General features: G+C 35.0%; 1 long non-coding RNA gene across 3 annotated transcripts in view; it reads left to right on the top strand.

Moving 5' to 3' along the window:
• LOC115295923 overlaps window positions 1–21325 on the top strand; it is a 38656-nt gene extending 17331 nt beyond the window's left edge. For all 3 annotated transcript variants that reach the window (XR_003910627.1, XR_003910628.1, XR_003910629.1), the window contains 2 exons: window positions 20083–20173; window positions 21281–21325. This is a non-coding gene — a long non-coding RNA (uncharacterized LOC115295923). The remainder of the gene's footprint in view (window positions 1–20082; window positions 20174–21280) is intronic.
• Window positions 21326–25157: the final 3832 nt, after the last annotated feature.

The following is a 25157-nucleotide window of genomic DNA, read 5'->3' as shown; positions in this document are numbered from 1 at the left end:
ACCTCTTCTTGATCCGTTCATCAGGTGATGGACACTTAGGCTTTTTCCATGATTTGGCTATTGTTGACAGTGCTGCTATGACCATTGGGGTACATGTGCCCCTATGTGTCAGCACTTCTGTAACCCTTGGGTAAATCCATAGCCATGCTATTATTGGGTCATAGGGGAGGTCTATTGATAGTTTGTTGATGAAGCTCAATACTGTTTTTCAGAGCGGCTGTACCAGTTTACATTGCCACTAACAGTGTAGGAGGGTGCCCGTCTCTCCACACCCTTGCCGGCATCTATAGTCTCTTGATTTGTTCATTTTAGCCACTCTGACTGTCGTGAGGTGGTATCTCAACTGTGGTTTTGATTTGTATTTCCCTGATGATGAGTGATGTTGAGCATCGTTTCCTGTGCCTGTAGGCCATCTAGATGTCCTCTTTGGAGAAGTGACTGTTCATGTCTTCCGCCCATTTCCTCACTGGATTATTCATTTTTCAGGTGTGGAGTTTGGTGAATTTTTGTAGATTTTGGATACTAGCCCTTTATCTGATATGTCAGTTGCAACTATCTTTTCCCAGTTTATTGGTTGCCTATTAGTTTTCTTGATTGTTTCCTTTGCAGTGCAGAAGCTTTTTATCTTGATGAGGTCCCAACTGTTCATTTTTGCTTTCATTTCCCTTGCCTTTTGGGATGTGTTGAGTAGAAAATTGCTTCAGTTGAGGTCAAGGAGGTTGTTTCCTACTTTCTCTTTGAGGGTTTTGATGGTTTCCGGTCTCACATTTAGGTCCTTCAGCCATTTTGATTTTATTTTTGTGTATGGTATAAGAAAGTGGTCTAGTTTCATTCTTCTGCATGTTGCTGTCCATTTTTCCCAGCACCACCTGCTAAAGAGGCAGTCTTTGTTCCATTGGATACTCTTTCCTGCTTTGTCAAAAATTAATTGGCCGTACATTTGTGGGCCCAGTTCTGGGTTCTCTAGTCTATTCTATTGGTCTAAGTGTCTGCTTTTGTGCCACTACCATACTGTCTTAATGATTACAGTTTTGTAGTAGAGGCTAAAGTCTGGGATTTTGATGCCTCCCATTTTGGTTTTCTTCTTCAAAATGACTTTGGCTATTCGGGATCTTTTGTGATTCCATGCAAATTTTAGGAGAGCTCGCTCTAGCTTTGAGAATAATGTTGGTGCAATTTTGATGTGAATTGCATTGAATGTGTAGATTGCTTTGGGTAGTAATGACATTTTCACAATGTTTATTTCTCTGATCCATGAGCATGGAATGTTTTTCCATTTCTTAATGTCTTCTTCCATCTCTTTTACATGTTTTCTATTGTTTTCATACTTGGTTAGGTTTATTCCTTTGTATTTTACACTTTTTCGTGCAATTGTGAATGGGCTCAGTTTCTTGATTTCTCTTTCGGCTGCTTCATTTTTGGTGTATAGGAATGCAACTGATTTCTGTACATTGATTTTGTACCCTACAACTTTACTGAATTTATTGATTAGTTCTAGAAGGCATCTGATGGAGTCCATCGGGTTTTCTATGTAGGAAAGTGAAAGTTTGACTTCTTCTTTGCCAATTCTAATGTCTTTTACTTCCTTTGGTTGTCTGATTGCTGATGCTAGGACTTCCAGCACTATGTTAAACAAACGTAGTGAGAGTGGACACCCCTGTCGTGTTCCTGATCTCAGGGGAAAAGCTCTCAGTTTTTCCCCATTGAGGATGATATTAACTGTGGGCTTTTCATAAATTGCATTTATAATGTTTAAGTAAGTTCCTTCTATTCTGACTTTCTCAAGGGTTTTTATTAAGAAATGGTGCTGTATTTTGTCAAATGCTTTTTCTGCATCTATTGACAGGATCATATGGTTTTTATCTTTTCTTTTGTTAATGTGATGTATCACATTGATGGATTTGCGAATATTGAACCAGACCTTTAAACCAGGAATGAATCCCACTTGATCATGATGGATAATTTTTTTATATGATATTGAATTCGATTTGCTCATATCTTGTTGAGTATTTTTGCATCTGTATTCATTAAGGATATTGGTTTGTGGTTCTTTTTTTTTTTTTTCTGGGTCTCTGTCTGGTTTGGGTATCAAGGTGATGCTGGCTTTGTAGAATGAGTTTGGAAGCTTCCCTTCTATTTCTATTTTTTGGAATAGTTTGAGAAGAATGGGTATTAGCTCTGCTTTAAATGTCTGGTAGAATTCCCTGGGAAGCCATCTGACCCTGTGCCTTATTCATTGGTAGAATTTTGATAACGGGTTTGATGTCTTCACTAGTTATCAATCTATTCATGCTTTCTATCTCTTTTCATTTGAATTTTGGTAGTGCATGTATGTTTAGGAATTTGTCCCTTTCTTTTAGGTTGTTCAGTTTGTTGGCATCTAGTTTTTTATAGTAATCTCTAATGATTTGTTGTATTTCTAAGGGATTAATTGTAATGTATCCATTTTCATTCATTATTTTGTCTTTGTGTGCTCTCTAGACTTTTCTTTTAAGGATCCTGGTTAAAGGTTTATCAATTTTGTTTTGTTTTTTCTTTTTCAAAGAACCAACTCTTGTGTTCATTGAGCTGGTCAACCGGTTTTGTTTTGTTTTGTTTTTTGATTCTATATTGTTTCTTTTTGCCCTGATCTTTATTACTTCTCTTCTTCTGCTGGGTTTGAGGTTCTCTTGCTGCTCCCCTTCTAGTTCCATTAGGTGCTCTGTTGAATTTTGAATTTGCGCTTTATCTGGTTTGTTCAAGTAGGCTTGGGTTGCAATATACTTTCCTCTGAGGACTGCCTTGGCCACGTTCCAGAGATTTTGTATTCTTGTATTTTAATTTTCATTTGCTTCCAAAAATTTTTGAATTTCTTCTCTAATTGCCTGATTAGCCCAATTCTTTAGTACGATGGTTTTTAACCTCCAAGGTTTTGGAGGTTTTTCAACTTTTTCTTGTGGTTAATTTCAAGTTTCATAGCATTATGATCTGAAAGTGTGCATGGTATGATCTCTATTCATTTAAACTTATGGAGGGCTGCTTTATTCCCCAGTATGTGGTCTATCTTGGAGAATGTGCCATGTGCAGTCGAAAAGAAGGTGAATTTCCTAACATCAGGATGTGGAATTCTAAATATATCTATCAATTCTATATCTTCCAATGTGTCATTCAGGTCCATTGTTTCTTTATTGATTTTCTGTCTGGTTGCTCTGTCCATTGCTGTTAGTCGAGTATGAATGTCCTCTGCAATTAGCACATTCTTATCAGCAAGATGGTTTCTGTCTGTGATTGTTTTATGCATTTGGGCGCTCCCGAATTTGGCCCATAGATGTTTACAATTGTTAGCTCTTCCTGATGGAGAAACCCTCTAATTATTATATAATGTCCTTCTTCATCTTTTGTTTTTCTCATATATGTAGAGTTACTCCTGCTTTCTTTTGGCTTCCAGTCTCATGATAGATATTTCTCCATCCCCTTATTTTCAATGTGAAGTTGTCTTTAGGTAGTCAGCCAATGGATGGATTTTGTTTTTTTATCCATTCTGCCTCTCTGTGTCGTTTGGTTGGAGCATTCAGTCCAATTACATTCAGTGTTATTATTGAAAAATATAGGTTTAGATTCATTGTGTTCTCCATAGATTTCATGTTTGTAGTGGTGTCTTTGGTACCTTGTTTTCTTTGCAACAGTTCCCTCATAGAGTCCCTCTTAAGATTTCTTGTAGGGCAGGTTTGCTGGTCATGAATTCTCAATTTTTTTTTATTTGGGAACACCTTTATCTCTCCTTCTATTTTGAATGACAGGCTTGCTGGATAAAGGATTCTTGGCGGTATGTTTTTTTCTGTTCATCACATTGAAGATTTCCTGCCATTCTTTCCTGGCTTGCCAAGTTTCATTAGATAGATCTGTAACCACTCTGTTAGGTTTCCCTTTGTAGGTTAGGGCCCTTTTCTCCCTGGATGCTTTCAGAATTCTCTCTTTATCTTTATATACTTCCAGTTTCACTATGAAATGTCATGCTAAAGGTCAATTCAAATTATGTCTTAAGGGGGTTCTTTTTGCCTCTTGAATTTGAATATCTATTTCTTTCCCCAGATTCGGGAAATTCTCAGGTATAATTTGGTCTAGTACCCCTTCAGGACCTCTCTTTCTTTCTTCCTCTTCAGGATTCCTATGACATAGATGGTGTTCTGTTTGATTGTATCACTCATGTTTCAAATTCTTCTTTCCTGCTCCTGGATCAATTTCTCTCTCTTTTTTTTTGCAGCTTCCTCTTTGCTATAACTGTGTCTTCCTATTCACCTATTCTTCTCTGTCCCTCTTCAATCTATGAGGTAGCTTCCTCTATTTTATTATTCATCCCATTTATAGCCTTTTTAACATGTCACAATTAGTTTGAAAGTCCTTAGTTATTCGATCTTAGATTCTCTAATGATATTTGCAAGTCCAGCATTTAATTTTATGACAATTGTTCTAAATTCTTGTTCAGTTATGTTGCTTAGATCTGTTTTGAGCTGTTCTGTGCCTGTGACTTCTTCCTGGAGCTTCTTAGGGGAGAGTTTTCTTCGTTTTGTCATTTTGGCTAGTTTTCTGTCTCTTGTCAGTTTTAAAAGCTCCTTATGCTCTGTGCATCGGTTAGTATTGCTCTGTTAAAGAAAGCTTATTTACTCTCCAGGGCTTGTCATTTCAGGAATTTCTCTTTTAATGGTTACTCTCAGTTTCTCTTGTTGCGCCTTTGATTATTTTATTTCCCTACTTAGCGATATTTGGGTCTCTCCATCATGCGTACTTTGGCCTGTCTCTTGGGTTAGCCCTGAAAAGGAAAACAGACAGACAACACACAGGGAACAGAAGCATGCAAACACACAGACAAATCAAACAAAGAAATAAATTAAAAGGGGTAAAGGAAGAACAGAAAATGAAGGGAGAGGAAAGAAAAGTAAAGAAGAGAAGAAAAATAAATGGGGGCCAGAACAAAAAAGGACAATGGACAGTCTAAAAGTGTATAACCAGTTGTGGGGAGAGATAATGATATGATATGGGAGACTATATCTGGATGGCAATTGAAAAAAAAAAGAGAGAGAGAGAAAGGAAAAAGGGAAATAAAAAGTAAAAAGTAAAAAAGTAAAAAAGGTGATAATAATAATAAATAAGTAGAAAAAACAAGCAGCTCCCTCTAGCGGATAGGCGTGGTTTGGTGTACATAGGTCTCAGGGGCTCCTCTTGGAGGCCCTTCCTTGGTGTTTGTGGAGAGTAGAATGGCAGGGCCCCAAGCTTTTCTGGAACTAAGTGCTGCTAGCCAATCTTTTAAATCCGAACTCTTTCTGCCGGGGCTGATCCAAGCTGTATTTTCCAGGCCCGCCTCACTTCAAAATCCTAGTCCATGCCCTTTTAAGCTACCATAGGTGAGATGTACTTGCTTTGGTGGCTGGCTTCTTAGCCAGGATCTCGTGGGAGGAAGGGAGCAGTTTCTCTTGGCGCTGGCAGGAATTTGCGCTGGCCCTGCCTGAGGTGAGGTTTGCTGCCGGAAATGATATGTGCACTCCTGCAGCTGCACCAGAAATGCACTCTCTAGCAGCTGCAGCAGAAGTGCGTGCCCCCACAGCAGCCACAGCAGCCGCCGCTGCTGCCAACTCCCTGCTGGTATCACACAGGTGTGAGGGCTGTTTTTTCCTTGTGCCACCCAGGTTCGGATTCACGCTGCCCGGTGGTTATATATGGAGTGAGAATTTTCTCTCTATGCCAGGTTGAATGTTCTTTATCTCTTCTCTAGAGACAGTACTATGAGCATGTTCACTTTCTCTTTCTCATCCCTTTGTCTCTCAGGGGCTCCACGAGCTTTCTCTGTGTTGCGCTGGGGCTCCCACCTCCCCTACCCCTCTCGGAGCCTGGCCTGTTTTCCAATCTCCCCAGTTAGCACTCATTCAGTTATCTCTGAGGTTGTCTTCTTTCTGGAGTGTGTATTTTCTCCTTCCACTCTTGCAGATAAGAGTAATGTCCTTCTCAGTTCAATAGATGGGGCGGATGAAGTTTACAGGGCTTCCCCTCTTTTCCACCATCTTGGTTCCTCCTCTGCCATGGAAGATATCTTCTGTATGCTCCCACCAGCAATGTACCTACTGGCCTGCATCTGCTTTTTTCTTGCACATTGTGTTTTAGTGGCCATAGATTACATTTTTCCTTCACTGATTGAATGCACATAATTCTACCCTCTTTTACTTACTGGTAGATATCTCTCCAGTAATCTCTCCTTTGTCTCTGCACCCTTGCTCTCTCTCTACTGGATCAGTTCTAGCAATATACAAACTTTTGGCTGTTGCATCTTTCAACCTAACAGTCATTCTTTGATTTTCCTCCATAGAAAATTTCTTCAAAAATTGTCCATATTTGCTATTGTGATTCCTCTCTTCTTATGCTCTCTGAAATCCACTCAAGTTTTTACATTGTCCTTCTTATGGTCACCAAAGAAAATATTGAAACATTTGCTTTGCTAAGCTTTTAGAAGATGACATTTCCTTGGTTTCCTCTAAGCTCACATGCTTTTTCTTCTGTCTCCTGTGCTAGTCTTTCTTATCTTTCTGACCTCTAAATTCAAGTTTCTCTTGAGCTAAATGTTTGGATATTTTCTCTTGTCTAAATATGCTCACATCTTGGACTTCTAACCCCGTGTTGTAGCTTTTAATATCATTTGATGTCCTAAAATCTCTCCAAATTTATGTCTCTAGCTCAAATCTTTCTCTTAGAATCCAGATTCAGGTATCCTGCCATCTATTTGACATTTCCAATAATATCTAATAAACACTTAAAATATACCACCTCTAAAAGCAAGCTTCTGATTATGTCAGTCAGGTGCAAACTTGCCCTTCTCATTTTTTTTGCACCAGCATACTTAGAGTAATTTTTTTTTTAGTTTTTTCTTTATCTCATACTTCACATCAAATCCATGAATAATTCATGTTGGCCATAAATTTTAAATATATCCCAAGTCATATCTCTTACTTTTCCACCATTCTCTTTGGTTTGAGGGCTTGGAGTAGTTTCCTAACTTATTTCCTTGCTTCTGTTCTTCAACCTCTGATCCTATATCTCCCAGTGGTGTTTTTTTCAATAGAACAGCCAGACTCATTCTTTGTATATGTAAATCAAATCATATTTCTTGTTGGCTCAAAACCTTCTCAGGCTTCCTATCTCTCACAAGGAATATATAACTGTCTGTGCCTACACCTACCATCTTGCCATTCAGTAACTTGGTTTCCCTTGGCTTCCTTGTTCTTCAAATATTCCAGGCAAACCACTGTCTTGGGGCTATTTCACGTATGTTTCCTATGTCTGGAACTCTCTTCCTCTAGGCACTCTCAAATCTCATTCCCTCACCTCTATCAAATCTTTGCTCAAATGTCACTTGCCTGACCACCCTCTCTAAAATTCACCCTTTCTGCCCTGGAAGTCCCTACTTTCCTTGCTGACTTTCCCTTTCCTGTAATAATTTTCATCATCTACAAACAAGTTTTTGTGTTTGCTCATTTTGTATATTGCTCCCACTAGAATGTAGGCTATAGTTTTGTTTAATACTGTAGCGCTTGTGCCTACAGGAGTGCCTGCTACATAGTAGGTGCTCAAAAATAATTTTTGAATAAATAGATAAATGATAATTTGTGCTAAAGTGAAGAGATCAGCAGAGATCAGAGTGTGAGCAACAGCTTTGTGTTAGTTGAGGCAACAGATTCCATGAATAGGAGCAGAGAGGATAGAGAGAGGAGAGTTGGTTGTGGCAGAATTTGGAAGCAGGAATACAGATGAGGAGCAACTGTGCCATCTGAATAATCCATCAACTACAGGAGGAACAAGCCTTCGTACTATTGGGAGTAAGATTTTTAGAGAGACTGGGGAGTCAGAGAAGCTAATGTCAGACCACAGAACAATTCTATATTTTGAATGACATTTCAGACTCTGACTTCTGAGATTTTTTTGGTCTCCTTTTCTTTTACATATGCTGTATTTGCTAATACAAAAAATTCATTATTCCTCCCTCAATTAATTATAACAGTGCCTGTGCTATGAAAGGAATGTTAAAAATTGAAGACGTAAAAGAAAGGATTGGCCTAGAAGCAGAAGGAAGTTTATTTCATCCCATTGTCTCTACTTAACACTATACATCACTCACATTAGAACAATTTCTTAAATTATTTAATTGCTCTGTTAACCCTGATGAGCACTTATGCACATTATGAATAAAAAGTATACCTAGAAAGGTTCGGGAAATGTTGATAGAAAGTCCAATCCACAAGTCTACTATTTGCAATGAATGCATGAAGGACAGTGACCATACCGTGGCCTCCTAGTGGTGGGAGGATATAACCCAGTAACTTAGCCAAGCCTAGGGTTTCACATCCATTTTTAAAAATTAGAGATGGGGGGGAGGGGCAGAAGGAAGAGAGAGAATCTTAAACATGCTGAGCATGGAGGTCGACATGGGCCTCAATCCCACAACCTTGGGATCATGACCTGAGCCAAAAATCAAGAGTTGGATGGTGAGCCATACAGGTGCCCCATTTTTAAAAACAAAAATAGCACTGCACTTTATTATAGGTAGAATATTGGTTATTCATTTAACATTTTAGATTTATATTTATTGGTACCATAACCCACAGCTCAAATTAATAGATATATTGCTCTAATATTAGGTAGATGCTCCTTATTAAATACTTAGTAAAATAAATTAGGAACAAGTTTGCTGAGTAGGTTTTGCTTACTGAAACCTGAATAGATAATGAAGATTCTAGAAATCAAGAAGAGAAGCAACAAGCTAGTAGATGTAACAATACCACAAACAAAACCACAGTGGTCACAACCACATCTTATAAGCTTGCATATTAGATAAAGGAAACTCAGAGAATTTATTAACCATTGAAATAAAAATATACCAACTATTGGTAGAAATATACAGATAGATCAACTCATTTGTTGCTATGGATTGGTGACTAAAATTGAGTTATATCAAGTACAAAATATACGTGGTACATAGTAAGTTAAAATCATCAACTTAAATTATGATTCTAGGAGAAAGACTAAGTTTTGCCTTTCATAGATCAGATATACTGCCAAAGTTCTTTTGATATTTATTGTGCATAGCTAAAGAAAAAAAAGAAAGCGGTGGGCTCTTTTAACATGTACAATATGTGTCTGTTAAAACTTCTGGACATGAGAAGGAACACTACAGAGTTAGTGTAGTGTTCATGTTAGCATGTGCCAATTTCATGAAAGGCCATTGTGTCTAATTATAATAATAAATATTGTATCCAAATAGTCTCAAATGAGATTTACATATGTGTCCATGCAAATGGTGGATGAACAAGGATGGAATAAAACTGTGATCAGAGAAAGATCCAGGCAACCTGTTGGGCTTTTTAAAATTTTGACTTTATTAGTCTGTACCAGCTGTTCAGAGGATACACTTATATAGCTGTAATTCTGAACAGGCAAAGGCCAGTGTAAGCTTCAGATGTGACTTCCTTGTGTATTTAAATGATTCAGAAAGAAGGAATGGAACAGGTGGGAACAAGGCAGGGCTTCTGAAATGACCCTGACAGGAGGAAGGAAGTGGCCCTCTTTGATAAGCGTGTGAATGAATTAAGACGTTGAGGAATGTTGAATAGCAAGAGGTAGTGGTAAAGTCCCTTAAACATATGGAATTAGCAAAGTCTCCAGTTCTATGTAGAATGATTTATTATTTGAAGATGATGATGGTTCAGTATCCAATAGAGAGAAGCCAGTGATGATGAAAGAGAATTATCTGAATTCTAGCAGCATAATGGATTTCTAGGATGGCTGTTTCCCTGCTTTTGAAGACGAGGGCTTTTTGGTCTTTGAGGATGAGAATTGAAACGTTTGGTACTTTTTTAAATACTTATTCTTCTTATTATATATGTACAGATGATAATTATTGAAACACCAGCTTATATTGTAATACATTTTATATTATTTATTTTTTTTTCCAATTTGTGTTAATGTTAAGGCTGGATTTGCTTTCAGTCATGCAGAAGCATGACTTATTTCCTTCAAAATTATTTTTCTACATTTTTGTAACTTAAAAGATTTGTCTATATATACTAATTAGAAATTCCTTCAGAATTTTATTTTGCTGCTTATTTGTATAAGTTTTTACTGCTGTATTTGCCTTTAGTGTTTTCCATTAGAAATCAGTTAAAGTTATAATATGGCTTGCCTTTTAGTCCCTAATATTCACTAGAATGCAATAAGATTTGCTTTGATAGTGCCTTTGCATAGTGTGCAATATAATTTTCTAGCAAATATGCTCTGTTTTATTACCTATCCCATGCCCATATTAATATATTTAATTACATATTAGTACATTTTCTTTAGCATTGGAATTTAGTATTTTCTTTTCAGAATTAATAGCTTAAGAAATCACTTTAAGGGGCACCTGGGTGGCCCAGTCGGTTAAGCCTTTGACTTCGACTCAGGTCAGATCTCACGTTCATGGGTTCGAGCCCCGTGTCAGGCTCTGTGCTGACAGCTAGCTCAGAGCCTGGAGCCTGCTTCTGGTTCTGTGTCTCCTTCTCTCTTTGCCCCTCCCTCTCTCATGTTCTGTCTCTCTCTGTATCAAAAACAAATAAAACATTTGAAAAAAAACTTAAAAAAAAGAAATCACTTTAAATTTTTTGCAAAAAATTTCTTATAAAATTGAGGTGCATCTTATATATCTGTACATTATGTATGAAAGTAAATATGATATTTACTGTAAGTAATTAATAGCTAGGTGATGTAAGAGTATCGATTTTTCTGTAACCTAAAATGATCTAATTAATGTAAATGTATGCACATTGAATTATATTTATCATAATTTTAATCTTGATGTACTTGGTTTGACAATGAAGAGATTGGCAGTAGAGAATTTGAGGAATTAGGGACATTTTATATCGATTATAGCTATTGTAGAAAATCAAAATATTAATTTTGTAGCAAGCAATACTTTGTCATTTCTGAATTCTTCTTTCTTTGTTCCAGGAAAGAAATAGTCAATTTATTAACAAATTTAGGATTTAGAAAAATAAAATACATATCTGATTTCAAATTTAATAAATAAGTTTGTCAAGATGTCTCAGGAAAACTTAAAGTTTTGTCTTGATATTTTGTGTTTAATGTCTCTTGCTGCTTTTTCTATCTGAAAATTAAAAAAAAATAAATACTGAAAGTAATATAACAAAAACTCAGGTACTCACCTTTCAAGATTAATAAATGTTAATGTTAAAGTATTTGCTTCAGTTCATTCTTTATGTAGAATAAATAAACATGTAGGTAAAGTCAAAATCTCTTTTACATGCCTTCTCTACTAACCTATATAATTGGAGAAGAAAAATGATGGAGGGAGAAGCTCCCTGTTGTTTGCTTTCCCTGCTTACAAATGGAAGCATTGAAGACACTGCAGAATTTGATTATGTTAGAAACTGTCACTCATGTAATGTCCATGTTGATTTTGCAGACAGTTTGGGAAAAAACACAACAACTAAAAAGAGATGAGTGAGAATTGAGATGATCTAAAACTCTGAGATGTTTCAACTTTGGGGTCTAAATAATTTGGACCTAGACCATTTTGCCACTCACTCTTCTCTTTTAGGGTTTATTCAGGAGCCTCCCAGTAGTCCCATGTGGGTGTCAGAGAGCACTGACTCAAAATTCTATTTATCATAATCATAGGATTTGGAAATTCAAGTCTTGGGATTATATGGCAAATCATCTTCATTTTAAAATTGAGGAAACTGACATCCAGACAGAAGAAATGTCTTCAAGACACATGGCTAACTGGTGAAGGAGCAAGGCCTGATTCTATCTGTCCCCTTTTTAATTCAGCTGTTTTCTAAGCAATTTGAATCAGAGCCAGCAATCTTAATATTCAGGAAGTTTCAAGATCATATTTCTTATACCAAATTTAGAACGGAGGGAAAACTGAAGAAATGCTTTAATTTGCCTACTGTCTAATAGGACTTAAGTTCTAAGAGAAGCTGCATAAAACAGCAGGAAGAAGTCCTTTGGATGTAAAATATCTTTTTCCAAATGAATATTGTGTGAATAAGTGGTTAACAGAGTAAAACTTCCCGGATGTCATGGACTGCCTTCAAAATACTCTTGGGGATGAAAATAACATTGGCTGAATATGCAATGATAGAAAAACAGTTTGTGCTGCTTGCTAATTCTAGAATGTCCCTATGCCCATGGAGACCTCTTTTATGTAGGTCTTGTAAGAGAATACTATGTGTGTCTTCATGCATATTTCATCAACTTTTCTTATCATTAATGTAGTCTTAAAGACTTGTCCTCATAGGCAGAAGAGAGGAACAGCACTATGTCAGGAGGGTCACATGAGTTAGCTCATTTAACTCTTCACAACAGCCTGAAAGTGCATTTTATTTAGCAGGCTCATAAGAATTTTAGAGACAACAGCTTAAAGAGAAAATTTCTTTAACATTAAAAATGACTCCTACTCAACTTGAGAATTTGTGTAATAGGACATATTCTCTACCTTCTGGAATTTTGGTTTCTGTGCTCTAGATTTGAAAATAGTTTATATTAGTAAAATGTTTGGGTACTTCCTCCAATTTTACCTTTTGATAAAGTAATAGAGTCACAGTAGCTAAGCTCAGAATAAGATAGAACTGGCACAGTTACATAAAAGCTTAGTGGCCTTGAGTTTGTTGTATAGCTCCTCATCTGTAAAACGGGCACAACGACATGTTAATTATTGTGAAAATTAGAATGGGAGCTATTATTGCTATTATGCATATAGTAATACAAAGTAAGCATGGAAAGATGTATTGCCTGTATGGTGGAACCCCATGAGTGGGATGTAAATCCCTAGATCTAGAAAGTCTTGGCCTAATTCTCTGCAAAATTGTCCTGTTTACTTTTCACTTTCCATTTTCTGCTAATTTCCTATTGAATTTGACCTATTGATGAGATCTGTGTTTCCTTCAGGTTTTGCACCATTTCCTTAAGAGATACAACTACTGACAAAATCCTGTTTTACGTTCTCATGTTTTATCATTCTATATGGCTCAGAGTGGATGAGCTGACTTGTGTTAACTGAGGGCTAGCATGGAAGTTTCAGATCACTGCAGCTTCTCTCAGCAAATTAATTGCAACCAGAAAGGCTAAGGTTATGATGGAAATCAATGACAGTCTCAGGGCAACCAGATATATTGCAGCATTTGAAACATTGATTTAAGCAACAAGTTTTTCTTGGAAATAAGACAAATCCTTAAAACTCTTGACAAAGTTTGTTTTCATCTTGAGAAGGAAGTGGGTTGCTCTGTTAATGAGCAATCAGCCCACTTATTTTCCTGGTTAGGAAAAATAAATTCTAAGAAAATCTGTTCATTTTCATTCATTGCAGCAAATTTAGCTCTCATTTCTTAACTAAGGAAAAATCACAATAATAATTCAACACAATGACAATCCAAAAAGGTATTTATACTTGGCTTTGGGATTTATTTTTGGTCTTACATTTTAATATGTGCCTGAATTTTTGTCTGAAATCTCACTCTACGCAATAAAGAAGCCACTCCTCCCCCTCCCGCCCACAAAGCGGGAGAAGAACTGGAGAGGGTAAGGAGCTGTTCAACTCTTCTTTCAGCCTTGGTCCAGATGCTCCCTGGCCCCTCAGCCAACTCTGAAATAGACATCATTTTCTTTCAGACCTAAGCTAGCCAAGCCTATTTTCCCTCTCCTCTCTCTCAAACATCCCATCTCTACTTCAGAGGGAAGAAGGAAGAATAAACAGACTGCAAACAAAGAGCTAATGTAAACAAATGATGCTGTAACTAAAAACTGAAAATCAAGATTCTCTCCAGGCATTTTGTGATCGATGTAGTAGATGTGGCACAGGACTATTGGCTATTGGAAACATGCATTTCATTTTCTGACCACTCCATCACTATTTGAGGATCCCTATGGGGCATTTCAGTACTCTAAGAAAGCTTTAACGAGTTCCAACACGTGTATAATAAACGTGAGCTCTGACATTCAATTTTGACCCAGCTTTTAAAATGGCATTAAATGTAACAAATGCAATTTCTTTTCCACTTCAGTTTTTTGCATTTTATTTGTAAGTTTTGCCACTAAAAGTGAGGTTTTCTTAGATCATAGATTCTAGGAATTAAAATGCAGTTTGAAAGACTTTTGTGGGTAACATTTCTAAAGTATTTTCCTTATTATTCACATTCTATTTTTCATTCATATATTTAGCCTTTTTTTGGTACTTCTCCTTGTTACTTAGACTTTTTAACAGAAATAATTTATTCAACATTTTTCATCAGAATTGATTTTAGAGTATCTCAAGAACCTAGCATCTGGTTATATGTTGCTTGGAAAAAGTATTTTCTTTTAAAATGTTATTTATAAACTATTTTGATACTTTTAACTACGTTAAATGAGTTAGTTGCATCATTTTCATACATGTACATAAATATATACATATAATTCTTTGTCATATTTGTTGAAAGCATTTATTGTTCAAAATCAGGATGATTTTGTAAAGTGCACCTGTGACCTGGAATGCACACCAAAAATGTTCTGGTAAGACCTAGGTTTAATCCAATCACTAGACCTTTTTCACAAATTGATAGTGAATTTGGTTAGATGCCCATTTAATGTTGAAAGTTGTGGCATGATTTTTGTGATTGTGACTTCCTTTTTTATTCCTTGACTTGTCTAGCTCTATTCAATAGGGGGAGAGAGAGAGCACTGCGGGGGGGGGGCGGGGGGAGGCTGACATGGCCCTAATAGTCTAGTGAGTTTAGAAGATTGCATATCTGATTTTAAGAAACAGCAGTTAAATCTGCTGGAGGAGGACATCTTAATGGGAACAACTGCACCACACTCAACGCACACCAGCCTTGAGGAGGTTCCTTTCTCCAAGATCTTTTCTATCTTCCTTCCCACATTATTTATCTGTTAAGGGGAAAGCAGTATGGAAAGGTCCATATTTTTCTCTAGCTGAGCATTTCCCAATGAACCCTAGATATTGTCTACCCCAAGCCCAACTCCTTTGGTAGTAAAGATAGTAAAGAGTAAAAGAATAAAACTTTGGAGATGATAGATAGATAGACAGGTAGATAGATAGATAGAAAGATAGATAGATAGATAGACAGATAGATAGATAGATAGATAGATAGATGATAGAACTAAAAAACCAATATATATTATATCTATACTAGGTGTTTTTCTGGCCAACACTTTCTCTTTGGTTTTTTTTGACAAAGTAAATGTAAAGAATCCAAAGTGTAGAAACAAAGGTCACCTACAATTAAATAAATATGAAAAAAACCTTTGAAGGTAATAATACTTTGTCAGGAAATAAAAAAATAAGTTTCTTAATGATATAATGGCATAGAGGGCTTTTCATGTAAGTAAGTATAAGATAAATTAAAATGTTCATTGAAGGTTTTCAGGAAATATCAAATTCACATATTTCATTAGTTTAAACAAAATGCAAATATGTCTATTGTATAAAATAAGTCCCAGACTGGAGATGTGCCTGTTACTGCCATCTGTTTTAATGTCTCCACTTGGATGCTTCTGATGATGGATTCCTGACCAAGACATAGAAGAAGGTAACAAATCCAGACTGATAAGAAATGAAAGCTATAACTATAAAACCCTAGTACAGAAACAAAAGGCTTTCGCTGTGTCTGGCAGTCCTCATTACCTTGTCAGGGTCAGGATGTGGCTTCAGGTTTCCTGCTGTAATGAAATTATACGAGGCTATCACTGGAGAATACGACCATCACAGAGGGCGAAGCTAGGATCAGGCCTGCAGGTTCTAGTCAGGTGTCCCTGCCCAAGTTTGTTTCCTGTAAACTTGCTTTACCCAAAGCCTGTACCTTAATGATCTCTAACATCCTCACTGCCTTAAGAGAAGGCACTTGGAGACTGCTCTTAATTTGTCTGCTTTTGTCACCAATGGCCTTTTGTCTTTTTCTCTAACCTCTGCAACATGGGAGCTGAAGAGCAAAGGGATCAGTTTTCAGCTGAACATATGTTTCACTGTATTGAAATGTACACTGCTTAATAGAGTAAACAACAGTATATCTGAGAGCCAGGAGACTGAATTCACTGATCAGTATCAAAGAGTGCTGGAGCTGTAAAGAGTAATTGGCTATTTTCTGAGGAAAGGTAGAACTCCTTTATTTAAGACAAGGCCTTCTATTCTCAAGAAAGACTAGAAATCATCATCTAGCATCACCAGGCCACGAGAATAAATCATTCTCTAATTTTTTATTTCTTTTGATAGGAAAGAGGAATTGATCTAGCCTCTTATAAAACGTAAAATAAACTTAGAAGATGCTTTGCTGCCATTTTGTTTTCCTTTGATTTTTTGACAAAGTAAAGGTAAAAGATCCTATAGTACAAAAATAAAGGTTACCTACAATTAAATAACTGTTATAAAAAACCCACAAGAAATGAGGAATGCTAATATTATTGAAATATATGAGAAATTAAACTGCTTTATTTAAAAATCAAGAATTTGGATCAAGCTTGCAGGCAATGCTATATTTAATAAAGAGGGAAAGGAAAACCTACCCAGCATTATTTTTTCGTTAAAATGTGTAAATTTTACCATTCAAAAAAGATAATTGCAGTAGTGAATATAAAAACATACTTTATATATGGCAATATTAATCAATGTAAACATGTTCCCCACATCCAGGTGTTTTTTAATGCATAAGTCCTGCTGATAATCTTGAAAATGAGATATTCTCCTTTGTAATGATGGGTGAAGACCCTGCTCTTTCCCTTCCTTCTCCCTTCTAACAGATGATGAGATCCCTATGTCCAAAGCCCTGTGATGGTTTCCTGAGACTGATCATGCTTTGTTAACTTTTGGGAATCAAAGCTTTTTATCTAAATGCAGGTTTAATGCAACTTTCCTTTTTTCATTGTACTTTGCATATGTATAAAATGTCCCAAAAGACATAATTTATTCTCCGTATCTTTGTTATACATTTCCTTTTAAAGTATTTTTTAAACAATAAAATGCAGTAACCAAATTTACATTCTTTAACTCAAAAGGTTTATTTATTTACACATAATTGATTAAAAAATTCTTTGCCCTGTGCGGTACATGGATATGTTTTGAAATCTCCAGAAAATAGAATAAAGTACTTCTTGTAAACTTACTCAGGGCATAAAATAATAGCAAAATAACTGAAAGTCTAATATACTCATTCATCAGGGTCAGATGAGTTTTTAATGTTATTTCTTCTTTTTTTTAAACCGAGAAATTTGGAGTAATGTATATTAAATCAAACATTCACTTCTGAAAATGTCTAAAACTTTCTCCAAGATTAGAGGTAATAGTATAAGAATGGCTGAATGCCTACTATGAATTTTAAATAGATTTTGAAGCATGAGATAGCATTTTATTGACAATTTAAAAATAATTTTAATGTTTATTAACCTGGAGCACTAAACCATTTTGTTATGAAGACCATAGAAAACTTTTTATGAATTTTTACCTTCTTTGATTTAAAAAAAATGAAAGGAAATTTAAGGTTGAGGAAAATATTGAGTAAATCATTGAAGTTTCAATTTGAAAGACACTTAAAAATTGAGTAATACTCAAAGAGAAATACTTATATTAAGTAACCATACTAAAATAATTTTTGTATAGTTCTAAGCCTTAGAGAAACTTTGTTGTTATTTATACATGTTTTGAATTTTTATATTTATTTTTCCATTTTTATTAGTTTTCACACATTGCTTTAGTAAAGTCTTTATCACTTGTATGTTTTATTCTTTTAAACAGTGTTTTAGCTTTTATGTTTTTGTTAGGATTGACATGATATTCTTTAGGATTAAGCATTTTCTTTGTGAAAATGAGAAGTGTTAAGGCAAATATTTTGGACAGCGTTTTGATTAGGACTAATTCAAAGATTTATAATTTCTAGGAAAGGAATAAGATACACTTAGAAAGCAAATTCAAATGACTTTTTATAACAATTAAAAATTATGTGCTCTGTTCAGTATTTTAAGATTTAAGAGAGGAAGAGTTCCAAGGGACTGATTTTAAAAATACATTATTACATTCAGCCAGAAGGGGGCACAAAAGAATATGCAATGACTTTGAAACACTTTCTTCTCTAGAGTTCCAGTATGACAAAACACTTAATCATGCTCCTGATGATAAAAATAAAACCACATGTTCAAAATTGGGAAAAATGAAGTTTAAACTAAACTTGAAAAGTCCCCCATGAGAAAGAGAAAAAAATACAGATTTGAAGAAATGCCTCTGAATATGGATTTTTTTTAGGTCTTTAAAAAATGGCTTTAAATGAAAAAGAATGAAATATGGCCATTTGTAGCAAGGTGGATGGACCTCGAGGGTGTCATGCTAAGCGAAATAAGTCAGGCGGAGGACAGATACCATATGTTTACACTCATAGGTTTAACAGGAGACCAGGAGAAACCTAATGGAGGACCAGGGGGAGGGGAAGAGGGAAAGAGAGTTGGGGAGAGACAGGGACGCAAAACCTGAGAGACTATTGAATACTGAAAATGAACCGAGGGTTGAAGGGGAAGGGGGAGGGGGGAAAAGAGGTGGTGATGATGGAGGAGGGCACTTGTGGGGAAGAGCACTGGGGTTGTATGGAAACCAATTTGACAATAAACTATTTTTTAAAAATGGCTTTAACTAGTTATAAAGGACGACATGTTGCTTAATTACATTTATATGAAATGCCTCAAATAAAAAAATCTATAGAGACGGAAAGTAGATGATTGTTTACTGCTGTGGTGGAAAGGAAGCTCTGGGATGATGGCTCAGGGGGATGATGGTTCAGGGAAGTAGGGGTTCTTTGGGGTAAAAGAACATTCTAAAATTATGGCGATGGATTTAAAAGTCTGAATATATTTTAAAAATCATTGAATTATACACTTTAAATGAATAAATTATATGGTATAAATTTCAAAATCTTAATGTGGAAAACTCTAAATTTATTTTCTAAAGAGTATTAATAGGTTTTTGGATAACAATTATGAGAAGAATTAATAATTTAAATTTATGTCAGTAATTTCATTTCAAACAAATGTAGATTATATTATTTTATATGAACCCAAAATAGTTTATCAGGAGAGAGATTAAGTCTGCCAGGAGAAACTCTCTGGACAGAGGAGTGCAGAGCTTCAGGTTCTGAGCCTGACTTTTGCACAAGCTCACTGGTGGCTTTGGGTAATTTTCTTTTCCTTTCTAGATTTGTTTTTCTTATTTGTAAAATGATTGGCTGAGTTTTATCTTTCAGGTGTCATTAGAATCTTCTCAGCTTATTTGTGACTTAGTGAAAACCTAGAAGCCTTTCTTTTAATTTCCAGCCACCTCTGTATAAGATTTACACATTATTTGAGTAAGGGTGGAGAAACAATTTTATTGTCTAACATTTGCTAAGCCTGCTTTGGAAACAGCTGTTTGAATCTTGCTAAAGTACTTGGATTTGGACGTCTGAATAAAATATTACTTACATTTTAAAGTTTTAATAAAATTAGACTTTTATTAAAAATACTTAATTAAAATTATAAGAATTTCCAAAACTGGAATTTTATATGTAATAAATGATAGAGCAGGCAGTCATATATATATTATATATTATATATATAATAAATTATAGTCTAATTATGTCCCTTGACTTTTTAACTTAACATTTTTAAATTTAGAGAAGTGGTGATATGTATTTTTCAGACACAGGAAGATTTTCAGAGAAATGTGTTTTGAATTATAGAAAGAAAAATTCTAAATTGATTAACTTAACCCCCTACTTCTTTATGAAGAAAGATCTCTTGTGGTTCAATTTTGAATTCTCTCATTTCACCAAATCTTTATACAACCAATATTTGTAACATACTAACTTTTAATTTTTGGGTTTTTTTCCCTCTTCAGGATAACACTTTAAAGATATCAAAATAAAAAACTATTTGTCTGGCTTTCCCAAATATATACAACCTCACAGTATTGTGCTCTTACAACATACTGAGCTAAGATGATAAAGTAGGTGAACTCAAATCCTTCCCTTTCATGGTCTTATTGCTTTCCACCAGCATCCAGTATGCAAAAAGAAGGTTGAAAACCACCAAAAGCATCAAAGTAGAAAAGCTGCAAAGCCTTGAGGAAACAGCCTTCCTGTATCAGGTGTTGGTTTGCTTTTCTTTAGTTCAGAGTAGTAACTATGTCTGCATTATTTCTCTTGAGAAATATCTTTGCTATTAAATATTTCAACTCTTTGAATGTAGAGCATCTGTCATTTATAGGGAAAATCTTAGAATTGGCAAAGTCCTTTGAAGCTATCTGGCCAATTTCTTATCCACTAAGTAAGACAAGTGCTACTTGTTATGTTGAACACTAGTTGCTACATGTAAGTGATGAGTCACTAAATTCTACTCCTGAAACTAATATTACACTATATGTCAACTAGAATCTAAATAAAATTTGAAAAGAAATAAGATAAGTGCTTTTATTAAATCTTTTTGCATTAAGGATATGTTATTCTCTCCCCCTCCCCCCCCCGCCCCCCGCCCAGGAACAAGTGGTTACTACATTGCTTTAGAGCAATGAACTGCTTTTGTGTAATCATAGCTAGACCTCTCTCACAACACAGGGGTGACTCTATAGCTATCCAGTCTGCCTATCCAGTGCTCAAGCCATTTAACTCCCCTGCTGAAGTGTTCCACCATTTCAGAGCCAGACTGTGTTGTCTTAGACTGGAGGAGAAAGTCACCATTGAAGACCTGGATGCCTGTCCAGCACGAAACTGTGCTCATCTGAGCAGTGATCTTCTATTTACATATAGTACCTAGAGTATAATATATAAGAGTAATAAGGCCAACCCTACTAGTATGTTAAATATATTTTCTTACTTTAGGATGATGAGCACAGATGCATTAGGCTCTTGTTGCAGGCATTCCCAGTATACTTTTATCGGAAACAATTGATTTAGGAAGTTTCTTTTTCACAATCAAAGCATTTGTTGAGCAGTTAAAGGATCTATGATGCCCTATGATTAAAAAACAAAGAGTATTGCTTAGATTTGAGTTCTCTGCTTGCTTATAATTTATATAGTAAGGAGATATGGAATTATATTGTAATGATTCAGAGATGGCAAAATAACAATTTAAAGTTGTGTATAATTAGTTAAATATTTATGTAAAAACCATCTTTGACATTTATGTAAAAACCATCTTACTGATCTAATGCAAAGATGGTGACTGCATCCTTTTCTCTTTCTATTCTGCCTTCCAGGTTTTTAAAAAGTGAATGGAAGTTAAATCACAGAATGAATGAATCAATGAGAGAATAAATGAATGAAAAGCTACTTTGTGTACGTGTATGTATATGAGCAGACAGACATAAACACTTTGTCTTCCTGATGCCCATGCAATATGAGTTATAGGGGCACATTTTCTTGACTGAAATAGACAAAGAAGCTCAACACATGGAACGTAATGTTGAAAAGTGACAGGAAAAACAAAGTGATTAAGACATTAGTCTAAGCACTTCAGCATTTCAGTTTATATATTCAGATCTCATTGTAACCATTTGGATGTTAGAGCTTCATTTTTTTACTCTATTTATTTACATGTTTTAGCTGACATAGGTAGAACCAATGCTCAGAGAGAACAAAAATAATGAACACCTGACATTTAAAAATCAGGATTAGAAGAGTCTTTGAGAAGTAGAGGTAATTGGCTTTGTTTTACTATTTTCAGAACATGAAATTTTATTATATGTTGCTTTATAACATACTTTTTTCCCAGTTATTGAAAAAATAGCTGGCATACATCTCTGTATAAGATTAAGGCATACAGCATGATGGTTTGATTTACATATATTGTGAAATGATTACTATAATAGGTTCAACTAACTTCCATCTTTTCATATAGATATAAAAAGAAAAGAAAGAAAAGGATAAAGAGGAAAATGTTTCTTATTTTCTATCTGGTTTTTTTTGATCCCACATATAAGTTAAATCATGTAGTACTTGTCTGACTTATTTCATTTTGCATAGTGCTTTTAAAGTCCACCCTTGTTGTCAGAACAGCTGAATGTACACACACACACACACACACACACACACACACACACACTCACACACACGTGTACCATAACTTCTTTATCCATTCATCCATAAGTGGACACTTACTATTTCCATGTTTTAGCAATCATGCTACTGTGGACCTAGGAATACAGGTATCTCCTCAAGTCAGTGACTTTCTTATCTTTAGAGTTATTCCCAGAAGTGAAATTGCTGGATAATATGGTAGTTCTATTTTCAGTTTTTTGAAGACCCTCCAATCTGTTTCCCACTGTGGATGTACCAGTTAACAATACCACCAATGATGCACAAGGGCTTCCTGTTTTCCATTTCCAGGGCATAATTTTTTTTTAATCGCTTGTCTTTTGGATGATGGCCATTTTAACGGGCATGAGATGATATCTCATAGTGGTTTCAATTTGCATTTTGCTAATGGTTAGTGATGTTGAGCATCTTTCCATGTACCAATTGGTCTTTTGTGTATCTTTTTTGAAGAAATATCTATTAAGGTCCTTTGCCCGCTTTTTATTAAATATAAATTTTAGTTAACATACATTTTTCCACTTTTTAATTAGGTTACGTGTCTTTTTGCTATTGAGTTGTAAAATATCTTTATATATTTTGGATTTTAACCCTCTATCAGATATATGATTTGCAAATATTTATTCTCATTCCATTGGTCATCTTTTCACAGTTGTTAATGATTTCTTTTGCTGTGTAGAAGCTTTGCAGTTTGATGTAGTCCCCACTTGTTTTTGTTTGTTGTTGCTTGTATAGTTGTAATGTCCAAAAACTCATTTCCTAGATTCATGTCAAGAAGGTTTCTTCCTATGTTTTCTTCTAGAAGTTTCATGGCTTCAAGCCTTATATTGAAGTCTTTAATTCATTTCAAGTTAGTTTCTGTGAATGGTGTAAACTATGGGTCCAGTTTCATTCTTTTAGATGTGAATATCCAATTATTTCCACATCATTTATTGAAGAAACAGTATTTTCTCCACTGAATATTCTTGGCTTCCTTGTTGAATACTAGTTGACTATTTATGCTTGGGTTTATTTCTGAACTCTTGATTCTGCTCTATTGATCTATTTGTTGTCATGTTTTGATACTGTTTTGATGACTGTCACTTTATAGTCTAGCTTGAAATCAGAAAGTATATCTCCTGCTCTGTGTTCCTTTCTCAGGATTTCCTTAACTATTTCTTTGACTATTTCCTTGACATTTTTGATTCCATATAAATATTAAGAATATTGTTTTCTATTTCTGAAGAAAATGAAATGGAATCTTGACAAAGATTGTATTGATTCTATAGATGGCTTTTAGTATTTTAACATTATTAATTCTTCCAATTCACAGGATACCTTTCCATTTATTTGTGTCTTCTTCAATTTCTTTTATCAATGTCTTATGCTTTTCAACATAGATATCTTTCCTTACACTTATTTTTCAGTATTTTATTGTTTTTGATGCTATTGAAAATGGCATTTATTTTTTTATTTCGTTTCAGAAATTTCATTATTAAAGTATAGGAACAGTACTGATTTTTATATGTTGATTTTGTATCCTGTGATTTTGCTGAATTCACTGATTATATCTAATAAAATTTTTTGGTTGAGTCTTAAGGATTTTCTATTTATAAAATCATGTCGTCTGCAAATTTTCTTGCCTGATTGTTCCATCTAGAACTTCTAATACCATGCTGAATAAGAGTGTTGAGAATGGGCACCACTATCTTGTTCCTGACCTTAGAGGGAAACCTTCTAACCTTTCACTATTGAGTATTATATTAATTGTGGGAATGTCATATATGGCCATTATTGTGTTGAGATATGTTCCTTCTATGCTTAATGTGTTAAGAGTTTTTATAATGAATGGATACTGAATTTTGTCAAATGCTTTTTCAGCGTCTATTGAGATGATCATATGATGATTTTCTTTTATTCTATTAATGTGATGTATCATACTGATCGGCTTGCATATGTCAAACCAGTTTTGCATTCTAGGGATAAATCCTATTTGATAATTTTGAATAGGTTTTTTAATGTGCTGTTGAAATCAGTTTTCTAGTATTTTACTAAGAATTTTTGCATCTATACTCATAAGAGATATTGGCCTATAGTTTTTTTTTTTTTTTTTTTTGGTAGTAGTACTGTCCTTTGCTGGTTCTGGTATACAGATAATGCTGACTTCATAAAATGAATTTGGGCCTGTTCCTTCCTCTTCAATTTTTTAGAAGAGTTTGAGAAGGATTGATGTTAATTCTTTCTTTATTTCTTTAATGTAATTTATTGTGAAATTGGCTTACATACAACACCCAGTGCTCGTTCCAACAGGTGCCCTCCTCAAACCCTCACCCCCTACCCCCATCCACACTCAGTTTGTCCTCTGTATTTGAGAGTCTCTTGTGGTTTGCCTCCCTTCCTCTTTGTTTGTAACTGTTTTTCCCCTTCCCTTCCCCCATGGTCTTCTATTAAGTTTATCAAGATCCACATATGAGTGAAAACATATGATATCTGTCTTTCTCTGACTGACGGATTTCACCAGCATAAAACCTTTCATCCACATTGCTGCAAATGGCATGGTTTCATTCTTTCCCATTGCTGAGTAGTATTCAATTGAATATATAAACCACATTTTTATCCTGGTGTGAATTCTTTTAATGTTTGATAAAATTCATCAATGAAGACATCTGGTCCTGGGTTTTTCTGTGTTGGGTGAGTTTTGATTACTGATTCAATTACCTTACTAGCAATTGGTTTATTCAGATATTATTTATATCTTCCTGATTCAGTCTTGGGAAGTTGTATGTTTCTAAGAATTTTTCCATTTTTTCCTAGGTTTTCCAGTTTGGTGGCAAATAGTTGTTTAAATTTGCTTCTTAGGATCCTTTGAATTTCTGTGATACTGTGATATTAGTTAAAAGTTCTGCTTTTTCACTTGTAATTTTGTTGATTTGAGTCCTTTCTTTTTTATCCTTGGCTAGTTTAGGTAAGAGTTTGTCAATTTCATTTGTCGTTTCAAATAACCAACTCTTAGTTTAGTTTTTCCTTTCTATAGTTTTTCAGTTCTCTACTTCATTTATTCTT

Source organism: Suricata suricatta, chromosome 7 (assembly GCF_006229205.1).
Source record: "Suricata suricatta isolate VVHF042 chromosome 7, meerkat_22Aug2017_6uvM2_HiC, whole genome shotgun sequence".
Taxonomy (NCBI): Eukaryota; Metazoa; Chordata; class Mammalia; order Carnivora; family Herpestidae; genus Suricata; species Suricata suricatta.
This window is presented reverse-complemented; position numbering and strand designations above follow the sequence as displayed.